Source organism: Ascaphus truei, chromosome 1 (genome assembly GCF_040206685.1).
Source record: "Ascaphus truei isolate aAscTru1 chromosome 1, aAscTru1.hap1, whole genome shotgun sequence".
NCBI lineage: Eukaryota > Metazoa > Chordata > Amphibia > Anura > Ascaphidae > Ascaphus > Ascaphus truei.
In genome coordinates, this window is record NC_134483.1 from 224464814 (window position 1) to 224473383 (window position 8570).

Here is an 8570-nt window from a genome sequence, read left to right on the forward strand (position 1 = left end):
AATCATTGGCCGGCATGCGAGAAATGCATCGGCTGCCCTGGTAACAAGGCCCGGCCAATGGGAAAACAGACAGGAGGGGAGCGGGGGCGTGGTAGGTTTGCCTTGAGGTGCCAGGAAAAGACTGCGTTCTAGTGCTCAATGTTAATGCACCAATCCGCAGCAATACACAACAATGCACGGTGTTAATGCGCGCCAACCAGCAGCACAACACACCAATCCGCAGCAATACACAACAATGCACGGTGTTAATGCGCGCCAACCAGCAGCACAACACACCAATCCGCAGCAATACACAACAATGCACGGTGTTAATGCGCGCCAACCAGCAGCACCGCACACCAATCCGCAGCAATACACAACAATGCACGGTGTTAATGCGCGCCAACCAGCAGCACAACACACCAATCCGCAGCAATACACAACAATGCACGGTGTTAATGCGCGCCAACCAGCAGCACCGCACACCAATCCGCAGCAATACACAACAATGCACGGTGTTAATGCGCGCCAACCAGCAGCACCGCACACCAATCCGCAGCAATACACAACAATGCACGGTGTTAATGCGCGCCAACCAGCAGCACCGCACACCAATCCGCAGCAATACACAACAATGCACGGTGTTAATGCGCGCCAACCAGCAGCACCGCACACCAATCCGCAGCAATACACAACAATGCACGGTGTTAATGCGCGCCAACCAGCAGCACCGCACACCAATCCGCAGCAATACACAACAATGCACGGTGTTAATGCACGCCAACCAGCAGCACCGCACACCAATCCGTAGCAATACACAACAATGCACGGTGTTAATGCACGCCAACCAGCAGCACCGCACACCAATCCGCAGAAATACACAACAATGCACGGTGTTAATGCGCGCCAACCAGCAGCACCGCACACCAATCCGCAGCAATACACAACAATGCACGGTGTTAATGCACGCCAACCAGCAGCACCGCACACCAATCCGCAGCAATACGCAACAATGCACGGTGTTAATGCGCACCAACCAGCAGCACCGCACACCAATCCGCAGCAATACACAACAATGCACGGTGTTAATGCGCGCCAACCAGCAGCACCGCACACCAATCCGCAGCAATACACAACACTGCACGGTGTTAATGCGCGCCAACCAGCAGCACCGCACACCAATCCGCAGCAATACACACCAATGCGCGGTGTTAATGCGCGCCAACCAGCAGCACCGCACACCAATCCGCAGCAATACACAACAATGCACGGTGTTAATGCGCGCCAACCAGCAGCACCGCACACCAATCCGCAGCAATACACAACAATGCACGGTGTTAATGCGCCCTAACCAGCAGCACCGCACACCAATCCGCAGCAATACACAACAATGCACAGTGTTAATGCGCCCCAACCAGCAGCACCGCACACCAATCAGCAGCAATACACAACAATGCACGGTGTTAATGCACACCACTCAGCAGCACCCGCAGCAATACACAATAATGCACGATGTTAATGCACACCACTCAGCAGCACCGCGCAGCAATACACAACAATTCACGGTTTTAATGCACACCAATCAGCAGCACCGCACACCACGCAGCAGCAATGCACGATGTTAATGCACACCACTCAGCAGCACCCGCAGCAATACACAATAATGCACGATGTTAATGCACACCACTCAGCAGCACCGTGCAGCAATACACAAAATCCACGGTTTTAATGCACACCAATCAGCAGCACCGCACACCACGCAGCAGCACCGCACACCACGCAGCAGCAGCACCACACACCAATCAGGAAAGAATGGCGAATTCGGCGCAACTGCGCATGTCTGACTCAGAGAGGCTGCTGGGATGCTTCAAACAAACTTTATTGGAGAACACACAAGGGCTAACACCGCATTCTCCCCCCACCGCATTCTCCCCCTCACCCTAAGGGTGAAACGCGTTGAGGGGGAGAATGCGGTGTTAGCCCTTGTGTGTTCTCCAATAAAGTTTGTTTGAAGCATCCCAGCAGCCTCTCTGAGTCAGACATGCGCAGTTGCGCCGAATTCGCCATTCTTTCCTGACTATTCCTTGACGGTGGCACGCAGGAGCAGCCGAGGTGAGCAGGCCCCAGACCGGAGATGCAGGTGAGGTAAGTAACCTACAGCCCCCTGCACCGGTCAATTCTGTGGCCAAGCGGAGCTCCCTCAAGCGCTGCCCCAGTGTCTGATACTTCAGTTGGCCACTCTGCACACAGAAGCGCAGACAGACCTCCACACTCTCCACACACCAATCAGCAGCAATACACAACAATGCACAGTGTTAATGCACAACACCAATCAGCAGCACCGCACACCAATCAGGAGCACTGCACAACAATGCAAGGTGTTAATGCATGTAGCGCACTTTCCCCACCCCCTGAGAGATGTGTGGCTACGGACGGTGTGTGTATATGGTGCAATACCTGTGGTGCACAGGACATCTGAGTTTCCGCTACTGGGATCCTGGGCTGTACCTGAGTAGATGTTCGGGAGGTAGCGCCTCCACCTGTACAGGATTTTGTGATGTAGAATAACCCCGCTACAGGACCAGCATACAATAAAACAAACACGTATGAAAGATAACAGGTTTACTGAACATAAATAACCTAGGATATATAAATTATATATATATATATATATATGCCACGCACGGCCGTACCCTCCAAGGCTCCGCTCTCCCACCCAAGGTGTGTGTGACAGCGCTGCCCCACTATAGTGTTTGAGTTGGTGCACTGATGCTTTGGGTACCTGCCGGGTGATGCCACACCCAGGCGCACTGATGCCACGATGCTGGTATCCATGGATCCGATGCTGATACTGCGAAGCCTCCGCCTCTACATTGGGTGGGTCCCTCGTGGATTGTACCACTGTAAACAATGTCTTTATTAATATAGGGCAATCTGTGGCCTGGACCACAGTCAGCCGTCACCGTGCGGCGTCTCCCTAACACTAATATTGCTGGCAGGGTCCCTATCTGAGGGGCAAGTCCCTATAGCAGCCACAAACTATGTGGGAGTCGGGGCCTAGCTGGGGCATAATAGGGGGTATCTGGCCTAGTGCAGATGCCACTGACATCTGCACATATAACTTACTCCTTCATTGTCCCAGCTCCAACTGCCACTCTTCTAACTGTCAGCTCAAACTAAGTACAGTATATGTGGGTAGTGTCCGAGGAAGGGTTCTTGACAATCAGGAGGCCAGAACCTCCGTTTCAGGAGCTATAGCAATACTATAGCGGTCCCCAGCAAAGGGAGCCACTGTATCATGTAATCCACGTGTGTGTAGTGTCTCAATGGAGCTTTATGGGATCTAGAGAATCGGATCCCCCGAAAGAGCGAGGTGCAAGAAATCTCATCTTCAGCCAGTACTACCACTAACTGCGCCTACTAAGAAGGTCGTGCGGGACTTTTATGATCGAATCTGCAGCCTGCAAAAACTTATGGAGACTGCCTCTCCACGAGAAGAGCAGGACTGCATGCTGGCTCTCTATGACATGTGTCACGCCGACCGGTGGTGCACTAAAACGGGCCACAGTCATGACTACCTGGCGTTGATTGAGGAATTGGGAGCGTGTTCCCTGGATGCAGCTGCTGAAGAGGAACGGCGCAGTTCCAATCATAATCCCATATGTGACTGTGCAAGATACCAGAGGAAATGCTCGGGGAGAATGGACCTTTTTCACCCTCAGCGGAGCAAGCATGGGCCCAATAACTGAGAGCTACAGTAGGTACTATACTGCCGCCTCTATGGTCTTCCTTGACTACTGTGGCACCTGAAAAACTCTTATCTGATTCTCTAGTAATGAATGTGGCTTCCTGCCGGAAGCTACTCACCCAAGTGCCCGATGCTGTGCTGGAGGAGATCAAGGCTGGAGGCTCCATAGCAGTATTCCTGCCGGAGTGTTGCCATATTGTACCTGCAGTAGTGAGGACGGCCGTTCGGTGCGAGAGAGAGCGTCGCATACTGTCCGTGATGTCATCAAAGGGGACCCCACCAGAACTGAAGATGTCTGGAGCTGCAGAGGATCTTTGCGAGGCATCGGAGGTGCCTGCTCCTGGCCGGGAGTACCACAAGATGACATCAGCCGCGCAGATTGGTGAGGATGCATTCAATTCACAGGTTCCGGTGATTACCACAGCCCTGCTGAACTACGAGGGTGCTTCGGCCCGGCTGGTTCCTACGGAGGTGGCCATCTTGGAGATACCGGCAGGTACTTCCTCTTTTCCTATCAATGCTACCACCTTTCAGGTTCAACAGGAAGTCGTCATCGCAGATGCGGCCACCGTGGAGGACGTAACCCCCGCTCCTGTTGGTAAGGCTGAAATTTAAATTTTCTTTTAGCGAAGTCGTGCTTTGGGAGAGGCCAGGGAGCGCGAGAACCGTCAGAGCTATGATGCTCATCAAGTACTTGCGGTGGTGGGCCAAGGCCGGCATGAGGGTAGTGACACCTCGGGACACAATGCTGAGTCTAAGGCCTCACCTAACACTTCCCAGGACAATGAACGTGTGGTCAGACCTTACCAGGACTGTAGGGTATTGGTGGAGTTTGACGATGATCCTGCTGGGTGTGGGATGCAAGAGTATGTGAAAGATCCAGACCCTCTTCTGCTGTCGATTCAATGAGTGGTGTATCTATTCAAAATGTGGGTTCAGTGCGGGAAGAAGATATTGAGATGTCTGGAGCTAGTACCCAGAACGTGTTACAGTGGTGGGACCCCATGTACCCATATGAACCAGACCCGGTTCTTACTAGTCACCTTGGATACCGTGGATCAGTGGTGGAAGAAAGGAGAGTTCCTTGCAGAAGTGACGGTAGAGGCTCTTAGAGAGATGGATAGGGACATTAGATTAAGGCTAATCTCAACCGCAGGTTTAAATATAGTGCCCTAGGAAAAGATCCTTCAGGAGCCGTTATTTTGGGTGCTACCAGGTTAAGCCTGTGGCCAGAAATTAATTAAAAACTGCCGAGCTGACAGACTAGCAATTTAATTACCGCCAGTCCCATGGGTTTGACTATCCCTATGTTCCTGAACCTTTAATGCGGGAAGCCGAGGCCCATAGAGAGGAGTGGTTCAGGGATGCTGTCCTAGATTATCTGGCATCCAGGTGCAGTATATCCAGGTATTATAATTTAAAAAAAAGTGTGTTAAAAGGTTTATATTGATATATCTATATATGTATACACACACATATAGATATACAGTTCTAACACAGAAGACACCTCCGGGAGTATGGAAGGCGGGGAGGTACATATATATGGACCGAGTGGAATACATCTCTGAGCGAGGTCCAAAAAGGGTTTATTCTATTACCGTTTCTGACCACGAGGGTCAGTTGGTTAAGAAACCTGACCCAAAGCATTATTATTAAAGTGGGTATGGATTCTCCATGTTATGAGAGGGATCCGGGTGTACTCCATTGGATTTAAATTTTATGCCATGTAATGTCATGTTTCCTGTTATCCAATTGATAGGATGGTCAGCAGATTGGATGTCTCAGCGTGGACGCGTGAGTTTCACCAGGGAGAGTATATAGCCATGTAACCTCTGGCTACTGAATTCCTCTACCTAGCACGTCCTGGTACCAGTTCAGGCACTGTTAGGGTGAAATCTGCCCTTGCTGTAGTAAGCAACCCCCTTGAGTGACAGGAGGAGTGGCTTATGGTCTGGGTACTGCCCATATGGGGCTGAGACCTGGCGCCCTCCCCTGGTAACAAAAAGGAACTGCAGCCTTGTAACAGGGGCCTTATCCCTGTTCAGTAATGTGCCTTTAATCTAGCAGTGTGGTAGTTAATTACTAAACACCACCTGCCTGATTAGATTGTTTACAAAAACCTGTCTGTTCAGACAGGAAGTGACTCTCTTTAGCTCTGACTGAGAGCTGACCTTTGGAGAGACAGAGCAGAGGTTCTTGAGTCCCAGGAGAGACTGACCAAAAGAAACCCAGATCTCTGAAGCTGACCAGTCTTGAGCTCTGCCAGCCACACAGCAGAGCTGATTGCAAGACACCAAATAAGACTTCTAAACCTGGATGCTGATATTTTTCTGTGCACGCACGGGTGCGGTTCCAGGAGAGCAGAGAAGCTTACTCTACAGCAACTAAACAGATAAGACTTTCCTTATTAAGAGACTGCTTATATCTGGTTATTTTCATGTTATGTGTTTGGGCTGGGAGAAGCTTAACTAATGGAGATGTGAACTAATTGCAAGGATTTCACTAGAAATACTCTCAAGTGAATGGAAGCTTTGTTCCCCCCCCCTGTGTTTGGATAATTTCCTGATGAAAAGGAAAAGGCACAATATAGCCTATTATAATTTCACATTATAAACGTCTCCAAATTGTGTACCTCTGTGAACGTCCGTCTACATTTGGTGTCCGAGGTGGGACAAGAGGCGTCCTTGTAGTTAAAAAGGACCGGAGATTTTTATGTGAAATTTTTTTTATGCTTTTTGCCTACAAACAATCTGAGGAAAAAAAAAAAAAAAAACTCATGCAGCAGAGATCGGAATTAAATCACTGAAACTTACAAAAACCCAGAAGAGACTGCTGAAGTAGCTAAACCTCATTTTGCCTATCACAAAGTGTAATATGGTCATTGAAATAGGGGTCTTTGCATTTCAGCCATAGTCAGGGTTCAAGAAGTGAGTCAGCCCATGGAAAGGGATAGGTGTTTGTTGTTTTCAAAAGTTTCGCTGAAGCAGTGAATACATTTGGTGACCCACGAGTGGTACTGATTTTGCAGATAAAGGTTGCCACACCGCATAGGACTACCAGCTGTGAATGGAGTATATGCAGAAAAGTGTGAAAATTGATACAAGACTGTGCTGAAGCAGGGGAATTTTTAGCAAACCAATGCTGAGTGTAAAATTGCCCTATAGGGGGAAAAAGTGATTTCTGAACTGTGTAAAAGGTTTTTTCAAAACTAATTGCTGAATGTTGAGTCACCCTGCCGGGAATGAAAGAAATAGTCCACTGCAAAGAATGTTTTTTTTCTGCAAGTAAAAAAGTCTGCCTATATATATCTTGGGAGCAAAAACAGACACCCAAAGTGTGAAGTGTGAATGCCATAATACCCAAAGATGAGACTGAAAATTACTGACCTCAGGCAGAAAACCAAATTCTGTTGCTGAAGCGGGGAGATTGCACCCTGCAAGAAAATGGTGTAAAGCAAATAGACTTTTTTACCTAGCAACTGCACATCTTGTATACCTGATAAAAGAAAATGCATGCACAGTACTGCTGATATTGAAAAAAAAGAAAAAATTATCCAAGAAAGAAAAGTCTACAGAGATGCCTGTGAGAGCTACGACCTCTACAAGCAAAATACGCCCATCTGTAGGACTACCACAATTGGGGGTTTTAGCAAGTACAGTGGCAACAGCTGCAATAGCGCCTCCTGAGGTCAGGAAGAAAATTACACATGATAGCCTAAAAATGGAGGACAAGATGCAGCGTTCCTGTAATGAACCCTACGGTGGCCCTTCCAGTCCAATAAAGAGGAAGACATCTCTTACGGGGAACCCGAACCGAGTCACACCCACAAAACACCCCAAGAATGGTGGGGGTGCCTGAACTCGGCACGAACAGAAAAGACCGCCCCCTTTGATGACGAATATGATCAACAGTAGACAGAGCGGGAGCAGCAGATCACCCAATATTTCTGTCAGCTAAAGCAACTGCAAGAAAAGCCTGGCGTATATAATGAAGCGGCTAAAATTTCAAATGAAGATGGAGACCCCAATATCCCTGCAGGTACGGTGTCATCCAAATCAAAAAGGCGGAAAAAGAAAAGCAGTTCTTCACTTACCGTGGAAGGAACAGACATCCGCAGATCCTGTGGAGGAAAAGGGGGACCGAGTTGCCCTGCAGCCTAGAGAAAATAGAGAATTCGTCCCACGGTTAACCGAATATCCAGAGGGCCCAAGGCAGAAGTCGTGTACCCCAAAGAAGTGTCTGTCCGGTGCCAACAGTGAGGAACCCTCAACTAGTCATCCCAGGGAAGCGGAGCCGGAACCAGTGAGTGACGATCCCTTGACCAGCCCTGAAGACGCCCTGAAAATTGCCAGGCATGACTGTGATCTGCTCTGTGAAGAATTAGGAAGAGAGAGAAAAAATAATGCTGAGCTACAGAAGACTGTGCTCGCAATTTATTCTGCAGCCAAGACCGAATTGGAGGATCTCAAGACTGAGCTAGATACTGCAAAGGCTACTATCTCCGCCATGGATGAAAAGCAGAGCCAATCTGATAAAATGGTGGCTACGCTATAGCGGAAGTATGAGGAGGCACTGAAGCAGATGACAGTCTTCCAGCAAGAGGTTGACACTCTTCGTATAGAGCTTGATGCCTCACATCATGAGACCAACAGCTGCCGCGCAGACCTGGAAGTTTCCAGAAAGGAACTACACAGTCTCAATGAAGAGCTGGACATTGCTAAAGAAACTATTGGTAATCTTGGTACAGTTCTCAAAGTCTCTCAGAAGGAGCTTCAGACCCTCAACCTAGAGAAGGAAGTCTCACGCCAGGAGATTGTCATTCTCAAAGCAGATGTGCGTAAAT